Consider the following 19,171-nt stretch of genomic DNA (forward strand, 5'->3'; position numbering starts at 1 on the left):
TTCTCCTCTTCTTCCTTCTCCTTCTTTCTATTTTTAATAGCAAGCATTACTTATTATGTCCCATGCACTATACAAAGTGTTGAGGATATAATGAAAAGGCAAAAGCAAAGCAATAGTCTTAGGAGGGAAGGCCCTAGCAACAGAAGAATCCTCTTGCAGGAAGTGGCACTTGAACGGAGTCTGAATAAATCTATTTTTGTCAATATTTTATTAACCAGCCTCACTGATAATAAGCAGAGAATGAACCAAGGGATAAAGTCCTTCAGAGAAATGCAGACCCCATTCCTGGGTCATATTCCTGGGTAGGGACATAAACTATAAGGATTATGATGGGTTGCTATTGTTCAGTTAGTTGTTCACTCATTATCTGACTCTTTGTGACCCCATTTTTGGCTTTCTTGACAAAGAAAGTGGTTGTTATTTCCTTCTCTAGCTCACTTATTTTTTCAGATGAGAAAGCTGAGACAATCAGTTAAATTCTTTGTCACACAGCTAGTTAAGTGTCTGAGCTTCAGATTTGAACTCAGGAAAATATCTTTCTGACTCCAGATCTGGTGCTGTATTCACTATGATGCCACCCAGAGGCCATTATGATCAGAGAAACTCCTAAATTTGAGTTCAACCACAGGAGCTAAGGTCCTGAGCCACAGGTTAAATCGAAACAAATACAGACTCTGTTCATTGGAAATTTAGTAAAAGAAAGACACAAATACAAACATTACAATACAGAATAATACCTGTGTGCAATGGGCAAGTGCAGCCAAAATTCTGTGTGAGCTCTGAGGGGGAAAGGTCTTTACTGAACTAAGTGGCTAAAAGAGGATAAGGAAAACCTCCTAGAAGAAGTGGCAACTGATTTGGAATTTAAATAAAGTCTTAAGAACACAGACTAAGGGATGTTAAATGTCCCCTAGTCCAATCCCCTCATTTTACAGTCGGTGAGATGATACCAAGAGAAGTCAAGTCATTTGCACACGGTCACAGAGTCAGAATCTGCACCTGGGTCCTCAGCCTCCAGTTACGCTCTTCTTTTCACATCCTAGTAGAGTAACTGAGGGAGGGAGAAGCTTGAGTCTGTCGGCTCAGGACAGGAAATGGGTTAAACCAATGCTGATTGCTTGATTGCATTGCGGAGAGATAGTCAGAGGCCTTAATTAAAAGGAAGAAGGAAGCCTTAAGTAGGCTTTAATGGAGCACACCAGAAGAAGGATCAATTACCAATATCCTCAGCACTATCTCCTCAACAATACTAAGTAAGGGTTGGGAGAGAGCCAAGCCAGCTTCAGCAACCTTTGAGCGAAGAGTGCCACCTACTGATTCATAATTCACCAACAGTTCCTTTGTCTGACATCGTATTTTCAGGCTCCTCTTGCTTCTGGGCTTAGAGCGATCACAGCAATAAATTATTTCCAAGTCTTTCTGACTCAAATATTCATAATTTAATTTATCAAATATTAAACAACTGCAAGTTGCAAAATCCCTTATTCGGTGCCGGGAGTAACATACATGACATTTTTGTGTGATAATTGTATTAACATTTATGATAACCATCATTTGTGTTAAACCCCAACAGGATGACAGGCCCTGCTGCTGCCAAGGATTTTGCAATCAAATGGAAGAGGGAGGATGACAAGTGTATATATAGAAGTATGATACAAGGGAGAGGGAAATGAGTTTAAAGGAATGGTTTGGTCAAAATGGTGGAAGAAATCTGAGAAGCAAATAGTCAATAACCTTAATAATCTAGTGTTTGACAAACCCAAAGGCCCCAGCTTTTGGGATAAGAACTCACTGTTTGACAAAAACTGCTGGGAAAACTGGAAATTAGTATGGCAGAAACTAGGCATTGATCCAATACCTTAACACCATACACCAAGATAAGATCAAAATGGGTTCATGATCTAGGCATAAAAAACGAGATTATAAATAAATTAGAAGAAATCTGAGAAGGGATTGATCATTTACAAATGGGAAGGGGATGGGCAAAGACTTCATGGAGACAGAAGCATCCCATTTGACCTTGAAGGACAGGAAAGACATCCACAAATGGAGATGGGAAAAGGCAATAACATGGAGATGTTAGAATCTTATGAGAAGTGCAACAGAGTAGTTCTTTACCTTATCTGACTTTCAAAACAATTATGTAAGGTAGATATAGTGATATTATTATTGTTGTCATACTAGACAAGTTATTTCATCAGCTTAGGAAGGTCCCAGTGAGGAATTCCTTTTACCAATGCAGATTGTCACTTTTTTCCAATTTAGAGAATTGAGATATTAGGGGCACTGAGAAGTTAAGGGACTTGACTAGGGTCACTTAGTGAGGATGAGTCAGAGACATAAATCCATCTCTTCTTGTTTCTGAGTCCAGCTTGCTGGCCACTGTATCACAATCAATTTTACTATAAATGGTATGACCAGAGGCCTTATGGGGAATATGGAATGGGGCACAATATTCAGAAACTTCATCAAGATAGAAACCTAATCAAAATGGTAGCCCTATTTTATAAATGTTACATTGTTAAGAACTACTGTACATAAATAAAATAAAAATGGTAACAGTATCTGAGGTCTTGGGTTATTACTCAATCTTTGCCTCAGTTCCTACAATCCAGGATGTCAAAATCTTACTATTGGTGAGCAGACTGTGCAGCATTTGAGCCCTTCTACTTCTAACCACATCTCCTATTATAGCAGAAAATATATAATATGATACTTTACTTTGGAAAAGACCTGAAGTTTGCTTGTAGAAGTGGGAATTGGAAGCATTGTAGCTTCTGAGGTATTATAAAAGGATGCAATTTTCTGGATTCTCTTGTGGTTTCTGAAAGTGGAGGAAATCAAGCATTAGCAAACTTGAAATTTGGGCTATGCTCCAGCTGTTCTCTAATACATCAGTGGCCTTGGAACAAATTCCAGTTTTCAAAATAAACATTAGAGCAGAACTGTAGTATGAGATAAAGCTGGACAAATAATAATAATATTTCCTCCTATTTAGAGTTTTCAAAGTATTTGACATTTGTTCTCACAAATCAGTGAGCTAGAAATCCTTACCTATTTTACAAATGGGGAAGCTCAAGCTAAGATCTATTAAGTGGCATTTTTAAGTTCACACAAAAAGCAAGTTGCAGAGCCAGAATTCAAACTAAGTTCCTAATTAAGACTCCTAATTAAAGGCTTTGTGCTCATTCTCCTTGGGAAGGCAGGTAAGCAACTAACATTTATGAAATACTTAAAATGTGCCAGTGTACTAAACACTAGAGATACAAATACAAGCAGAAAAAATAAAGTCCCCGCCTCAGGAAGCTTACATTCAAATAATGGAAGTCAACAAAGGGGAGTTGAAAAGGTAGGCGGAAGTTACCTGTATGGGGTTACCTGTATGGTCGGGGGATAAATCCAGAAAGTCAGAAGCAAAGACAGGAGTGGTATGAATATGGATGACTTAGGCCTGTCCTTTAAATAGAGGGGACCAAAAGGAAGAAGGATGCCAATGTGGGAGAAATATATTCCAGGGTAAGAAGGCCCCAGATTCTGGGAGAAATCCCAGGATGAAAAGTCAATTTCATATTCAAATGAATTCTAGTGAGTCATAACTCATATTGGTACCTGGTTACCCAGGACTGTACTGAGCTCTGCAACTTAAAAACCTTTCTTCTCTGAATAAGTGGGCTGGATATAAAAGAGGATTCTTGAACTAAAGTGGAAATATTTCTCTGTCTGTATAGATGCAGTTGGTGGCTGTTCTTACTACTTAGATAACTAATCCCATTTAGAAACTACAACTCAATTTCAGGAACTTAAGATGTTAACTACATCTTCCCCCCACCTCCCCTCACCTTCTCCCCCACCACCACCACCCTGCAACACAATTGGGGTTAAGTGACTTGTCCCCGGTCATATAGCTAGTAAATGCTAAGTGTCTGAGGCTAGATTTGAACTCCCAATCCTCCTGACTCCAGGAGTCAACTGTTCCTTATATATTTCTACAAATTAGTTGAGGAAAACTAGTTGGAACATTAGACTTAGACTCAAGAATATCTGGGATTAAGTCCTGCCTTAGATTATCATTACTAGCTGTATTGGACTTTGCCTCAGCTTCCTCATTGGTAAAATGAGGAGATAAAGAGTCAATGACTTCTTAAGATTCCTTCTAGCCCTAAATCTAAACTAAGGAGTATTTGATTTTGAGGGAGAGAGTGACATCTCAAAAGAATGAGTTTTATGATAACAATATTAGCCACTGAATGTAGAAATCCCTGTGAAGAGAGGAATGCCTTCTTTATCACTAGCATTATCAATTATCATAGATGGATGGGTACACCCAAGAGCTCTAGAGATGTTGATACCCCCTAGATCAATGGTCCTGCTTCCAGCTCATCCTCTGAAACCATCATTCTAGGAAGTAGTCCATATATATTTTTTACAACTGTATCTATAGGTGCTACATTAATAGCTACTTAAAGATCCAGGAAAGTTCTCACCACCAAAGTTCTTGATAAAGAAAATAACATTAGAGAAGACAAATTAGTATCTGTTTTGCCAGTGCACCACGGGACTTTTCCACTTAATTTCAAGTGAACTTTTGAATGGTGTTCTCCTCCACTAGGATGTGAGCTTCTTGAGACCAAGGATTGCCTTATTTTCCTATTTCTATCCTGAGGGTTTAGCATTTTTTACACGTAGTGAGTGCTTAGCAAACTTTTTTTTAAAAAATTCACTCATTGAGACTTACATGAACTGATGTTAAGTGAAATGAGCAGAACCAGGAGATCATTGCACATGACAACATCAATATTATATGACACTTAATTCTGATGAACGTGACTCTTTCTAACAATCAGATGAATGATGCCAGTTCCAATGATCTTGTGATGAAGAGAACCATCTACACCCAGAGAGAGGACTATGGGAACTGAGTGTGGACCCAATATAGCATTGTCACTCTTTTTGTTGTTGTTCACTTGCATTTTGTTTTCTTACTCATTTCATTTCTTTTTTTGATCTGATTTCTCTTGTACAGAAAGAGAATTGTATAAATATATTTGTACACATTGGATTTAACATATATTTTAACATGTTTAACATATATTGAATTGCTTGCCATCTAGGAAAGGGAGTGGGAGGAAGAAGGAGAAAATCTGAAACACAAGGCTATGCAAGGGTCAATGTTGTCAAATTATGCGTGCATATGTTTTGAAAATAAAGCTTTATAAAATTTTTTTTCTAAAATTGCATCAGTTTATGTAAGTTAAATGAGTGAATTTTTTTGAAGCCTACTGAGTTCTCTGCAAGAGGTGACAAGGGAATGAGCCAAAAGGGGGATCTTCCCTGTGCCCCAGAGCAACAACTTTTATCTCTGCTAGGCAATTTTTCCCTCTTGCTACTAGCCTGCTCTATCATCTGGTACACCTAGAACCTTCAGGACAAGAGGAGAATCCTACCTTCTGACCTCAGACCTATATTATGCTACACTTGTGCCCTATGTCAAAAGGATGAAGAAAGTTGGTGGGGAATGGGACTTTTTTCTCCTGCTGTAAAAATTCAACTTCTATCTCCTTTATCTTTTCCTGCCTTTTTTCCAGCCTTCACAAGGCAAAATAAGTGTGAACCAAGATCTCCCATCTGACTATCTGACTGTGTGCCTTATATTGTATTTTTCTCCAGCCAGACCTCCATTGTCTGTTAGGAAAAGTTGTGCCTTCCACCAAGTGATTAAGATTCTCACACCTGACCATTACCTTTACATCCCAGTGATTTTGAACCTCTGCAAATCATCTTCCAAAATCAATTCCATGCTCTACCATCACATGATTCCTTATCTCCATCCCTCTTAACCACCACCCCCACTCCAAAGTTTCAACTAAACATGACTCAGTCTCTCGTATCCTGTTCCATAGGGAACAAACTTCCCTCTATCTTGAATTATTTCCTTTTTCACCTATTAACTCTTTACTGAAACCTGGTTCCACCCTGATGACAGCCTTCCCAGTCACCTTTTCCAGTATTAGCTATATAGCTTCATTCTCTATGGTAAGTTAAAGTGGGGAAGCTGGAATACTCTTTGTTCTCCATTGAGACTTCCAGGTTCTCCTACTACCTCCATCAATCTTTTTATCTTTTTGGTATTCATGCTATTCCTAACTACCACTCAATCAAAATTCTAGTAACTGTCACCTATAGATCCCCCAGGTCTATTCCCCTTTTTTCCTCAATAAGTTCCATACCTGGTTTACAGATTTTCCCTCTTCCCCAATTCTTACCCTCACACATATTGACTCTTCCTCCTCTTTCCTAACTCTGTGGTTCTCAAACTTTTGTTCTCAGTATCTTCATGTTGTTAAAAAAAAAAAAAACTATCGAGGATCTATCGAGGAGTTTTTGTTCACATGGGTTATATTTATAGCTATTTACTATATTAGAAATAAAAAATAATTTTGAATTTGTAGACTCTCTGAAAGGGTTTCAGAGACCCCAACAATTCTTTGGACTACACTTTGAGGATCACTGCTTAACTAGTCAGTTCCTCAACCTACTCATAAACCATAAACTATTTTTCCTCCTTACCTTAGCCACACACAAAGATGGCCATACCATTATTCTTGCCATAACTCATGAATATAACACCTCTATATTCAAGAATTCTGAAATCCCCCTATATGACCATTATCTATCTATCCCTCTGCCTTTCCTTACAAAACTCTTCATCTGTACCATGACCTGATTCAATTCATTGAGCCTTCAATTTTCTCCCAAGCCATCTCCCTGGTACTAGCCATTCTTCCTTTTCTCTCTAGCTTGATTCCTTGGTGAACCAATTCAACTCAACACTATGCTTCTCTCTTGAATCCCTTGCTCCCTTATCATATTTTCAATTATTTCCAGGCAAGACTCAACTTTGGATCACTGCCATCATTTGACTGCTTTGCTTCTGCACATGTACTGGTGAATTAAGACAGAGGAAAATCACAAAAATCATTCTAAATACATTCCCTATAAATTTATGTTACACAACCTCAATTGAACCCTCACCAATATTAGAAAATCATTTTATACCTCCCTTACTAAGTCACTATCCATTTCTCTACAGTACCTCTTCATTTTTTCCCTCCTCAAAATTCCCAAGGCTCCTTCTCTCTCACATTTTCTTGGCTGAGAATTTTGTCTCACTTTTAACAGGAAAAAAATGAGGCCATTTACATGAACTTTCTCTTCTTCCCTCTTCCTTGTGTTCTATCTACTCAGATGCCTCTGTCATTATCTCCTCCTTCACCTGTTTGTTACATGATAAAGTAGCCCTACTCCTTACCAAGGCTGGTCCCTCTACCTGTTCTTTCAATCCCATTCCATTCCTTCTCCTCCAACAGATTGTCCCCTCTGTCATCCCCAATCTATCATTTATTTTCCATCTTTCTCTGTGTACAGGCTGATTCCATTGTCTACAAACATGTCTGTGCAAAAACTGCTCACTCACAATTTCTATATTAGAGGATCAGAAGGCTTACAATATGATATTCTGAAGGGTAAAGGAGCTAGAATTATAACCAATAATCACCTACTCTGCATAACTCAGTATAATCTTTTGGTGTGGGGGATGGGAAAGAGATATTTAATAAAATACAGTACTGTCAAACATTCCTGATGTTTCAAATGTTAAGACTCAAGAGAAGCATAAAAAGATACCAGGGAAAGGTAAATTATAAGGGATCCAATAAGGTTACACTGTTGACATTTTTACATAGGAACATAATTTGAGCACTCCTAAGATCTTTATCATTATTAAACAGTTAGAGTACAAAGAGACAAAAGTTGGTATGAGTTGACTCGGATAGAATGATATCCAAAAAGAAAAAATAATTAAGAGATAAGAAAAAGGAATGTACTGGGAGAAGTGGGCAGAGAGAAGTAGAATGGGATAAAAGTGAGGTGAAAGAGCTTTATAGTGTCTGAGAGAGATAAGGAGAGGGTTACACTTGAACCTTGCTTTTATTTAAATTGGTTGAAAAAAGAAATAAACATACTCAGGTATAGAAATCTATCTTACCATATAGGGAAGTAGAAAGAACAGGAATAAGAGAATGGTAGAGCTGATAGAGAGAAGGATGGATTGGAGGAGGCTGTAATCAGAAGCAAAACACTTTTGAGGAAGGACAGCATAAAAGGAGAAAAAAAGAAGGATAAACTGAAAAAAAAACAGGTGGAGAGAAATACACAGTAATCAAAACTGTAGATTTTTTTTATGTTTCTCCAATTAAGATTTCATTTCTCAAATATATAGAGAACTGAGTCAAATTTATAAGAATACAATTGATAAATGGCCAAAGGATGTAAACCAGTAGTTTCCAGAAGAAATTAAAGTTATATAACATAAAAAATGTTCTTGTTCACTATTGATTCTAGAAATTCAAATTAAAACAACTCTGTCAGTTTAGCTTATGTGACAGGAAGGGAAAGTGACAAATGTTGGAGGAGATGTGGGAAAACTTGAGCACTAAAGCACCATTGGTGGAGTTGTAAACTGATTCAACCATTCTGGAGAGCAATTTGGAACTATACTCAAATCACGATAAAACTATGCATACCTTTGACCCAACAATACTGTTACTAGATCTGTATCTCAAAGAGACTATTTTTTAAATAAGGAAAGGAAGGAAGGAAGAGAGGGAGAGAAGGAAGGAAAGGATGGAGGGAGGAGGGAGGGCGGGAAGGAGGAAGGGAGGGAGGAAAGAAAAAAGGAAGGAAAGAAGGGAGGGAAGAAGGAAAGGAAGAAGGAAGGAAGAAAGAAAAGAAGAAAGGAAGGAAAGAAAGAAGGAAGGAAGGGAGGAGGGAGGAAGGAAGGGAGGAAGGAAGGAAGAAGGAAGGAAGGAAGAAGGAAGGAAGGAAGAAGGAAGGAAGGAAGAAGGAAGGAAGAAGGAAGGAAGGAAGGAAGGAAGGAAGGAAGGAAGGAAGGAAGGAAGGAAGGAAGGAAGGAAGGAAGGGGGAAAGAAGGAAGGAAGTGTGGAAGGAAGGAAGAAGGAAGGAAGGGGGAAGGAAGGAAGGAAGGAAGAGAAGGAAGGCGAGAGGGAGGGAAGGAGAAGGGGAGGGAGACAGTACAAGAGGGAGGAAAGAAAAGGACATATATGTATCAAAATATTTATAGCAACTCTTTTTGTGGTGACAAAGAATCAGAAATTGAGGGAATGCCCTTCAAACTGGAGAATGATTGAACAAGTGGTACATGATTGTGATGAAATACTATTGTGCTATAAAAAATAATGAGCAAGATGTCCTCAGGAAAATATGGAAAGAATTATACGAATTGATGCAAAATGAAGTGAACAGAATCAAGAGAAGAACATATACAATCTCAGCAATATTGTACAATGATCAGCTTTAAATGACTTAGCTAATCTCAGAAATATGATGATTTAAAACAATTCCAAAGGACTGATGATGAAATATGTTATCCATCTGCAGAAAAAGGACTAATGGAATCTGAATATAAATTGAAGCAATCTTTTTTAAAACTTTATTTTTCTTGGTTTTTTTATGTGTTTTCTTTCACAACATGACTAATTTGAAAATATACTTTGCTTGATTCCAAGTGTATAACTTATATCAAATTGCTTGTCCCTTCAATGATGGGAAAGAAAGGAAGAAGGGAGAGAATTTGGAACCCCCCAAAATTTTTTAAATGAATGTTAAAAATTGTTTTACATGTAATTTAAAAAAACAAAATATTCTTTAAAATATGGGGCATGTTGTCAACAAAGGAGGTGTAATCTGAGGTGAGGATAATACATTGACATTCCTTTCATTGTAATTCTTTTAAACAAACACTGAAGTTTATATAAATTTGGAATTGAAAGTGAATATTTTACTGGTTAAAATCCAGTATTTGAATAAACCTTAATTTTAATCATGATATTACTTAAGTTTATTATTTTCCCACAAATCATAGACTAAAGATGTTTTTATTGTAGCTAAAGGTTTTAAAAAGTTAGAGGAAACTTTGGTCACACTTTCCAATCTCCTGAGGTATCAAATTTGCTATTAGAAAATAAGCTCAATTTTAAGTCTGCAGTCTTTAATAATTTAAGTCAGCTGCTGTAGACTAATCAGTATATTAGCGCTTTGTGGGACTTCTCATGACTTCAGAAATGATAAATAATGGGCTGGGCATTAAATGCAATTATAAAAGCACTCTTATCTTCATGGCAAAAATGGAAAAGATACTTTTCCTCTTTTCCCTTATGTGAATGATGTATTTTTTCCAATCTCTTCCTTTTCCAAATTACACCATTAAAAAATGCATAACTTTTTCCTTTGATCTGTCTTTAGACAGATGAAAAGAATGTTCACAAACATGTTGGACTGTTTCTGGCTCCAAATAAAGATAAGAAAAGACAAATAGTTTTGCAGAAAAATTTACTTAAATTTAGTGTAATCCAAAATAAATTAAATGAAATATTTTTTTTTAAAAGCAACAATCTCAGAGAAAAGCCTCTACAAGAATTGTACACTGAGTTATAGGATAGGTTGCTATTTGTGTTGGTTGATGACACATCTATACCTGAAAAATCATGAATCTCAGTAAAACTCTCTTCTTGGGAAAAAATGAGGAGGGAAGTAGTTCCCATTCTCAAGCACCCATTTCTTTATGGATTTGTTCAGTTTAGATCTGTGTAAGCTTAAAGAATTCTAAAAGAGGCAAATGATCTGACCCTTATCAATGCCTATCATTCTTCTGCCACTTCTGTTGTCTTTCTTCCTAATGATGTTTTACCTCCTCTAAACTAATGTCTGTTTGTCTCTATGTGTTAAACGCTGCTTTGAAAATGACTTCACTTGATTTGGTTAGGAACTGTTTCCTGGTCTCTTTAAGACTGGGCTTTCATTCCATCTTTTTGATGAAAAACAGACTTAGGTTGAACCACAGATGGTCTCTGTGGAGATGAAGCATGAAGTGTTGTCTCCACAAATATGTGAAGTCTCATTTGCAATGAATCAGCTATAAAGGAAGGGAACTGTTTAGTTCTTTTTATTTTAATTGCTTTTATGAGCCTTGAATAACCACTAAGTCTTGCATGACTAGAATTTCTATATGTTTGATAAGGTCTCTACCTAAAGTTACAGTTTTGGGGAACAAGAGTTCTTGGATCTCCATATTTTCTAGGAGGATAGATCAAAATGCTCATATTCCCTCCCCAGAATATGTAGAGTTTCTAATATTATTTCATGATTTGTCTCAGCAGCAGAGTAGAAAATATCCAAGATTTTAGTCCTGTTTTGATTACTATCCATCTTTCTCCCTCTCTCATTAAAAATAAAAAGAGGCCTTCAAATTAAACTATTAAAAGGACCTATCTGTACAAAAATATTCATAGAGACTCTTTTTGTTGTGGCACAATTGGAAATTGAAGAGATGCTCATCAATTGGAGAATGATTAAATAAGTTATGGTATATGATTGGTATGGAATTCTATTGTGCTACAAGAAATGACAAGCAGCATACTTTCAGAAAAACCAGGAAAAACTTACCTAAACTGATATAAAATGAAGTGAGCAGAATCAGGCGAACACTATCCAAAATAACAGCAATAATATGAGGGTGATCAACTGTGAATTACTTAACTATTATCAGCAATAAAATGATCTGAAATAACTCTCAAGGACATACAATGAAAAATGCTACTCATCTCCACAGAAAAAAACTGATGGAGTCTGAATGTATATTGAAGCATTTTTTTAAAAACTTTATTTTTAAGAGGGATTTTTTTGGATTGAGCTTTCTTTCACAATATAACTAATATGGAAATATATATTTGCATGACTGCAACATGTATAACCATTATCAAATTGCTTGACTTTTTGTTAAGGGGGAAGAGGAAGAAAAGAAAGAGGGAAAGAATTTAGAACTCAAAATTTTAAGAAATTATGCTTTAAAATATTTTTACATATAATTGGGGGAAATAAAATATTACATTTTTTTAAAAGAAAAGTGATTAAATGGTTGAGTTGTGGTGGCTGCAGCAGTTGTTTTCTGCAGTCCTTATTTAGAGAGTTATCTGAAAGACAGAAAATGACATTAAGCCATTCAGCTCAGTAGGTAAAAGAGGCAACCAGTCACAAAGGTTTATTGGTAATCAATACTGAGAAGCAGGATTGAGTGAAATTATTTTTGGAGTCTTCGTAGTGTCATTGATCCATTTGTTCTACCTTATTAGCACTTGAGGACAGTATTAGTACCTGGACTTCTTAATGAGAGTTTCTGATATCCAAAAACCCCCTTTTCTGGGGAAGCTAGATGGTTCAGTGGATAGAGCACCAGCCCTGAAATCAGGAGAACCTGAGTTCAAATCTGGCTTCAGACACTTAACACTTCCTAACTGTGTGACCCTGGGCAAGTCACTTAACCCCAATTGCCTCAGCAAAATAAAACACAACAACAAATTTTTCCCTTTTTTTAAAAAAATAAAAGAACCTAGGAAAAATATGTCTTTATCTTGTCAATACTAATAATTCACATTTGTATATCAAAAACACAATACAGAGAATTTAGAATCAGATGAGCTGGCTTCCTACTCTGATCTTGTCATTGTTTCTTACTTTAGGTGAATTACTTCCCTTCTGTGAACCTAAGTTTTTTCATCTATAAAATGAGGGAGTAGATTAGATTGTCTTTAAGGTCCCTTACAGCCCAAAATAACTTTCCCTAAGACAACCCAGTGAGGTAGGATAGATATTGCAATCTATGATGAAGACATTCCTATGTCTGATCTCTGAACCAGTTTCAGGTCAATAAAAGGATCCCATGTAAAAATATTGTTATAACTCCATTGTGGCATCAGAAAATCTACTATAACCAATTGTCCTTGGTCAATCTACTATTTAAAATGTTCTTGGTGAATGACTGCTCCTCTATAACAAAATTGTGTTCAAATAATGTTTTCTCAGAACTGATCACCATTAAGTGGGATAGTCCCATACTAGACAATTGTAAGTTATAAGTTATATAAGATAGTTATAAGTAGACAGTTACTACAACCATTACTAGATTGGGTACCCACACATTTTAGAAGGATATTGTTAGAATTGACTTTCTGTGTCTTTTTAAAGTACTTCTAGAACAAAATTCCTTTATCCGCAAATAAAACTTCTCTTCTCAGCAAGGTTTTCAAATTGTTGAAATTATTAAAAAAAAAAAAAAAACTTCCTAAGAGAATGTGACCAAATGTACTGAAATATTTACATTTCTTAGAAACTCCCTTAGAAATAGTCATAGTATTTAATTGTCCACATATAGTTGTAGTTGAATTGTTTTCAATTGTATCCAATTCATCACAATACCATTTGGGTTATTCTTGGCAAAGATGTTAGAGAAGCTTCTCCAGCTTATTTTGTAGATGAAGAACTAAGGCAAGCAGAATGAAGTGACTTGCCTAATGTTACACAACTAGTAGGTGTCTGAGGTTGGTTTTGAACTCAAGATGAGTCTTCCTGACTCTAGGCCCAGCACTCTGTCCATACTGAATAATAAAATTTGCAAAACGATGAGCCCTGCACTCATATTTTCAATCTAGGAGTTTAGACAATAAATTAATTTGCTTAAATGATTTAGCAAGATTGGATAGTAAAGAAATATACCCTATTTAATTCTTCTTATTACTAGCTTTATTTCCCCTTTTTTGTGTGTAGGGAGAACAACTGGAGAATTCTTTTTCCCCCTTTTCTGAACTATGGGTAGTTGTATATGATAAAATTTAATTTATACAAATTCTGGGTTGTATATAGATTTTGTGATGGTATTTTTATTAAAGCTTTTCATTTTCAAAACATACATGGATAATTCTTCAACATTGACTTTTTTTTAATTATAGCTTTTCATTTACAAGATATATGCATAAGTAATTTTTTCAGCATTGACAGTTGCAAATCCTTTTGTTCCAACTTTTTCCCTCCTTCCCCCATCTTTTCCCCCAGATGGCATATTGACCAATACATGTTAAATATGTTAAAGTATAAGTTAAATACAACATATGTATACATGTCCAAACAGTTATTTTGCTGTACAAAAAGAGTCGGACTTTGAAATAGTGTACAATTAGCCTGTGAAGGAAATCAAAAATGCAGGCGAACAAAAATAGAGGGATTGAGAATTCTATGTAGTGGTTCATTACTGCTCTATTGGAACTGATTTGGTTCATCTCATTGTTGAAGAGGGCCATGTCAATCAGAATTGAACATCATATGGTATTTAATATTGACTCTTACAAAACTTTGTGTTCCAAATTTCCTCCCTGTTGCGATATGGAAGCCACCTGCCAGTGGCTGCTGGAGGTCTAACTCAGACCTGTAGAATGGATTTCTTCATGTGAGAGGATGATGATGATACAAGGAGACTGAGAGGTAGTTGTGTTCTCTGATCTCTCTCCTCTTCCCTCTTGCCTCCAGTTTATTTCATTCCCAATCCACAAGGAACATCTGCTTTAGTAAAGGCTGCTTTGCAACTACTTCAAATATTATGATTCACAAATGTGGAGATTCTTGGAGAATTGTCCTGCTCTTTCACGTAGGCATGGTCCTTAACACCTCCTTTTCTCACCACCCTCTCCCCTAGATGGCAAGTAATCCAGTATATGTTAAACATTTGCAATTCTTCTATATATATTTCTACACTAGAAAAATCAGCTCAAAAAAATGAGAAAAAAAAAATACAAGCAAACAACAGCAAAAAGAGTGAAAATACTTTGTTGTGATCACACTCAGTTCCCCACAGTCCTCTTTCTGGATGGAGATGTCTCTCTTCATCACAAGATCATTGGAACTGGCCTCAATCATCTCATTGTTGAAAAGAGCCACATCCATCAGAAATGATTTTCATATAATCTTGCTGTTGCCATGTGCAATGATCTACTGGTTCTGCTTATTTCACTTAGCATCAGTTCATGTAAATCTCTCCAGACCTCTCTGAAATCATCCTGCTGATTGTTTTTTATAGTATAACAAAATTCCATAACATCCATAATTTATTCAGTCAGCCATTCTCCAATGGATGGTCCACTCAGTCTCCAGTTTCTTTCTACTACAAAAAGCGCTGCCACAAACATTTTTGTACATGTGGGTCCCTTTCCCTACTTTATAATCTCTTTGGGATACAAGCCCAGTAGAAATACTGCTGGATCAAAAAGGATGCACAGTTTGATAGTCCTTTGGGCATAGTTACAAATTGCTCTCCAGAATGGTTGACTCACGACTTCACCAACAATGTATTAGTGTTCCAGTTTTCCCACATCCCCTCCAACATTCATCATTATTTTTTCCTGTCATCTTAGCCAATCTGAGAGGTATGTAGTGGTACCTCATAGTTGTCTTAATTTGCATTTCTCTGATCAATAGTGATTTAGAGCACCTTTTCATATGACTAGAAATGGTTTCAATTTCTTCAGCTCAATAGTGTATTTTCTCAATGGTATTTTTTTATTTTTCCATTTATACGTAAAGATAGTTTTTAACATTTTTTTTTATTATAGGAGATAAGGATAATAGGAGATAGGGAAGAAGGATCTTCTTAATCTAAAAATATCAAAATCTGAGTAGTTTTGAGGCAAAAGAAATAAATCATAGATAGGGTCCCTTTTGTCTTAAAAAACCTCCAAAGAAATGGTACTGTAATTCTATTGGTAAAAGCAGGAAGCTCAAATTAGAGGGAAGAAGAGATACTTTAATCCTAGTATCTGTGCAAAGAACAGATTTTCTCTGTGTTTTCTTCATTTTTCTGCTTTGATTTTGCCTCCTTTACCTTTGCATAAATTTATTCCAAAAGTGACATCATTCCATTTTGCAGACATGACAACAACAAATGACCAGTGCTTGAAAATGATATCTAATCAATCCAAAGCCAGTAGTGATGACCATGCTTTGCAGAGGGAAGGAAGAGACTTGTAGCAGCCTCTTCCAGTCTAGGTCACATTCCAAGTTGAATGTGGACAAGTTACTGTTGCTTTGTAAACTTTTACTACTTCCAAAAAGACAGTTCTCTTGTTTCAGACTGTGACCCATTTTGTAATGCATTTTCAAATGCTCCTTTTGTTGAAAACAAATTTCTTTGTATACCATAGAGGGAATCAAGCTTGTTATCATCTAGATTATGTCCAGGTGGGCCCAAGTTTCCTCTGATTAAAGTAGTAGGAAGTGAAACTATTTGTATATATTGAGATTTATAAGGATTCAAGAACCCATGAAAAAAATAATAAATTACTATTATATTTTGATTTAAAAATTTGGTAACTGTTTTGTCCTTTCATATTTTTAAACAAATATGAAGTATTTCACATTTTACTTGAAACATGCCTTACAGGAGGTTGCCTAAGTATTTGTTAATCATGAAGATGAAAAAGATATAAAACTAAACACTATATTTATAGCATGATCTACAAAGATCCTATAATTTTGACTTTTTCATATTGCTTCTAGTGATGCTAATTGTAATATTTAACCATTTTTTAACATGAACTTGTTCATTAATTTACTCCTCTTTTCCCCCTTCTTTTGATTCCTTTGTTGACTGACCCTTTTCCCTGCTTCCTCTCTATCCCTTTTCCTCCTTTTTTAAAATCAAGAATGAGGGTAAGAACATTTTTTTACAGGGGACAATTGTATCAATTTGAACAAAATGAGGTGACTTTTCTCAAGACAGTTGTGAAAATTGAGTAAGGCTTCATCTACTTCAGAGTTGGAGTAGGCCTGAAGGTCCTTGAGCATTGACTCAAAAACAAAGACTTCCTGCTATCCTCCCATGACATCATTTTCTCCCTACTTCAATCAAATATGGGCAACTATGTATTTATTGGCCAATTTCTTGGGTAGTTCCAGTGTTTAGAATGTAGACCCTCAGCCAATGAGGATGATGGTGAGTGGTGGGAGGGGTATTTGTGTTAGGGACTATTTAAAAGTGTAAAACCTGTCCCAAAAGGTGCCACCTCCTTATGATTGTTTGCTAGACTGAAGGGATGCCCACTTCTCTTGAGAATATACAATAATTTTTTGTTTTGCTCCTAAAGATCTCTCCAGCTTTTTATTAAATAGTGACCACTCACCAATTTGAGCCACACACTTTGGGGGGGCTTATCCGGGATCACATGCCTTGGTGAGTAGGTGAACTCTTAGGTGCTAGCATGATGGCACTCTTCCCTGATTTAGACAGCCCTCCAGCATCTCCTTGCTCCCCAAGATAAAATGGGCCCTAAGTGGAGAAACTCGGGGCAAAGCAAAAGGGCGAAACTCCATGGTAAAAGTTCTGACTGGCTTGGTGTGAGGAGAGATCAGTCAAATAATTTGCTGCACAACAACTCAGAGGTAAGCCCCCTATGAGCCCCTTGAGTTGAGTTATGGACTCTGAAGGGGTGCTCTGGACAGGATAGGATAGGCCTTCTTGGGTGACTGAGGTCAATTGTCGACAATTGACATGTTTGGGATTTTGAAATTTAGAGTCCATCCGAATTCAATGGGTGTGGCCCAGTCCCTGCCATTCGTCATGGAAAAAAATGAGAAAAAAAAAATGATCAGAAAATACTGGTAGATAGTCCCTTGGGAAATAAGTTAAGTAATAGGAACAAACTGCCAAAATATAAAGGAAAAAGCAAGTGCTACTACTGGGCTTATACCCCAAAGAGATACAAAAGAAGGGAAAGGGACCTGTATGTGCCAAAATGTTTGTGGCAGCCCTGTTTGTAGTGGCTAGAAGCTGGAAATTGAATGGATGCCCATCAATTGGAGAATGGATGCCCATCAATTGGAAAATGGCTGGGTAAATTGTGGTATATGAATGTTATGGAATATTATTGTTCTGTAAGAAATGACCAGCAGGATGAATACAGAGAGGCTTGGAGAGACTTACGTGAACTGATGCTAAGTGAAATGAGCAGAACCAGGAGATCATTATACACTTCGACAACAATATTGTATGAGGATGTATTCTGATGGAAGTGGATTTCTTTGACAAAGAGACCTAACTGAGTTTCAATTGATAAATGATGGACAGAAGCAGCTACACCCAAAGAAAGAACACTGGGAAACGAATGTGAACTATTTGCATTTTTGTTTTTCTTCCCGGGTTATTTTTACCTTCTGAATCCAATTCTCCCTGTGCAACAAGAGAACTGTTCAGTTCTGCAAACATATATTGTATCTAGGATATACTGCAACTTATCTAACATATATAGGACTGCTTGCCATCTAGGGGAGGGGGTGGAGGGAGGGAGGGGAAAAATCGGAACAGAAGTGAGTGCAAGGGATAATGTAAAAAAATTACCCTGGCATGGATTCTGTCAATATAAAGTTATTATTAAATAAAATAAAATAAAATAATGATTTTGGTGGAGGCACTATTTGGCCTAAGTATGGCTCCTTTGAAGATTGGGTGTGCCAAAAACTAAATGTATATGTTAATAATAAAGAATCTGTTAATCCAGAGGAAGGTGTATAAACCAGACTATGGCTGTCCAGCCCCTTAATGTTGAGTAAGAATCAAAGTGAAAAGGGTCTAAAGGAGGAGACTTTAAAGACACACCAATGGGACCCATTGTTATCTTTCCCTCCTCCATACTCAGTCCCACCTCAGTCTCCAGAGCTGAAAGGAAAAGAGAGGACTTAATTCAATCTGCCCCTCCCAGGCCCCTGAGGGCACAAGAGGGTCTTTTGCTTCACTAAGGAAGGAATTAGATCAATTCAAAGGGTTATCCAAAATTACTCTCTTCCAGAGCCCCAAACCTCAAATCCTAAATTTTTTCCCTTAAAAGAAGTTCCCTTGGCTCAGTCCCTATAGCAAATGTGAATGCTCCCCTGAGTGCCAGAGAAGTCAGAACTTTTAAGAAGGAAATGGGGCCCTTAATAGATCCCACCAGGCTAGCAAAACAATTTGATCAATCCTGGGTTCTAATCTTTTGACTTGGGGAGAATTTATGTCTATTTTGAATCTCCCTTCTCACAAGAAGAAAGGAGACTAATTAGAGGAACAGCTATGAAGGAGTGGGACTCCTCCAGAAGAGGAGTAGTCCCAGTTGACCAGAAATGCCCTTTAATAGATCCGAATTGGGATCACAATAACCCCATACATTGGAGAAGTATGAGGGATCTTAGAGAACTGATAATTACAGGAATTAGAAATGCGATGCCAAAGGTACAGGACATC

Source organism: Antechinus flavipes, chromosome 2 (assembly GCF_016432865.1).
Source record: "Antechinus flavipes isolate AdamAnt ecotype Samford, QLD, Australia chromosome 2, AdamAnt_v2, whole genome shotgun sequence".
In the NCBI taxonomy this organism is placed as follows: Eukaryota; Metazoa; Chordata; class Mammalia; order Dasyuromorphia; family Dasyuridae; genus Antechinus; species Antechinus flavipes.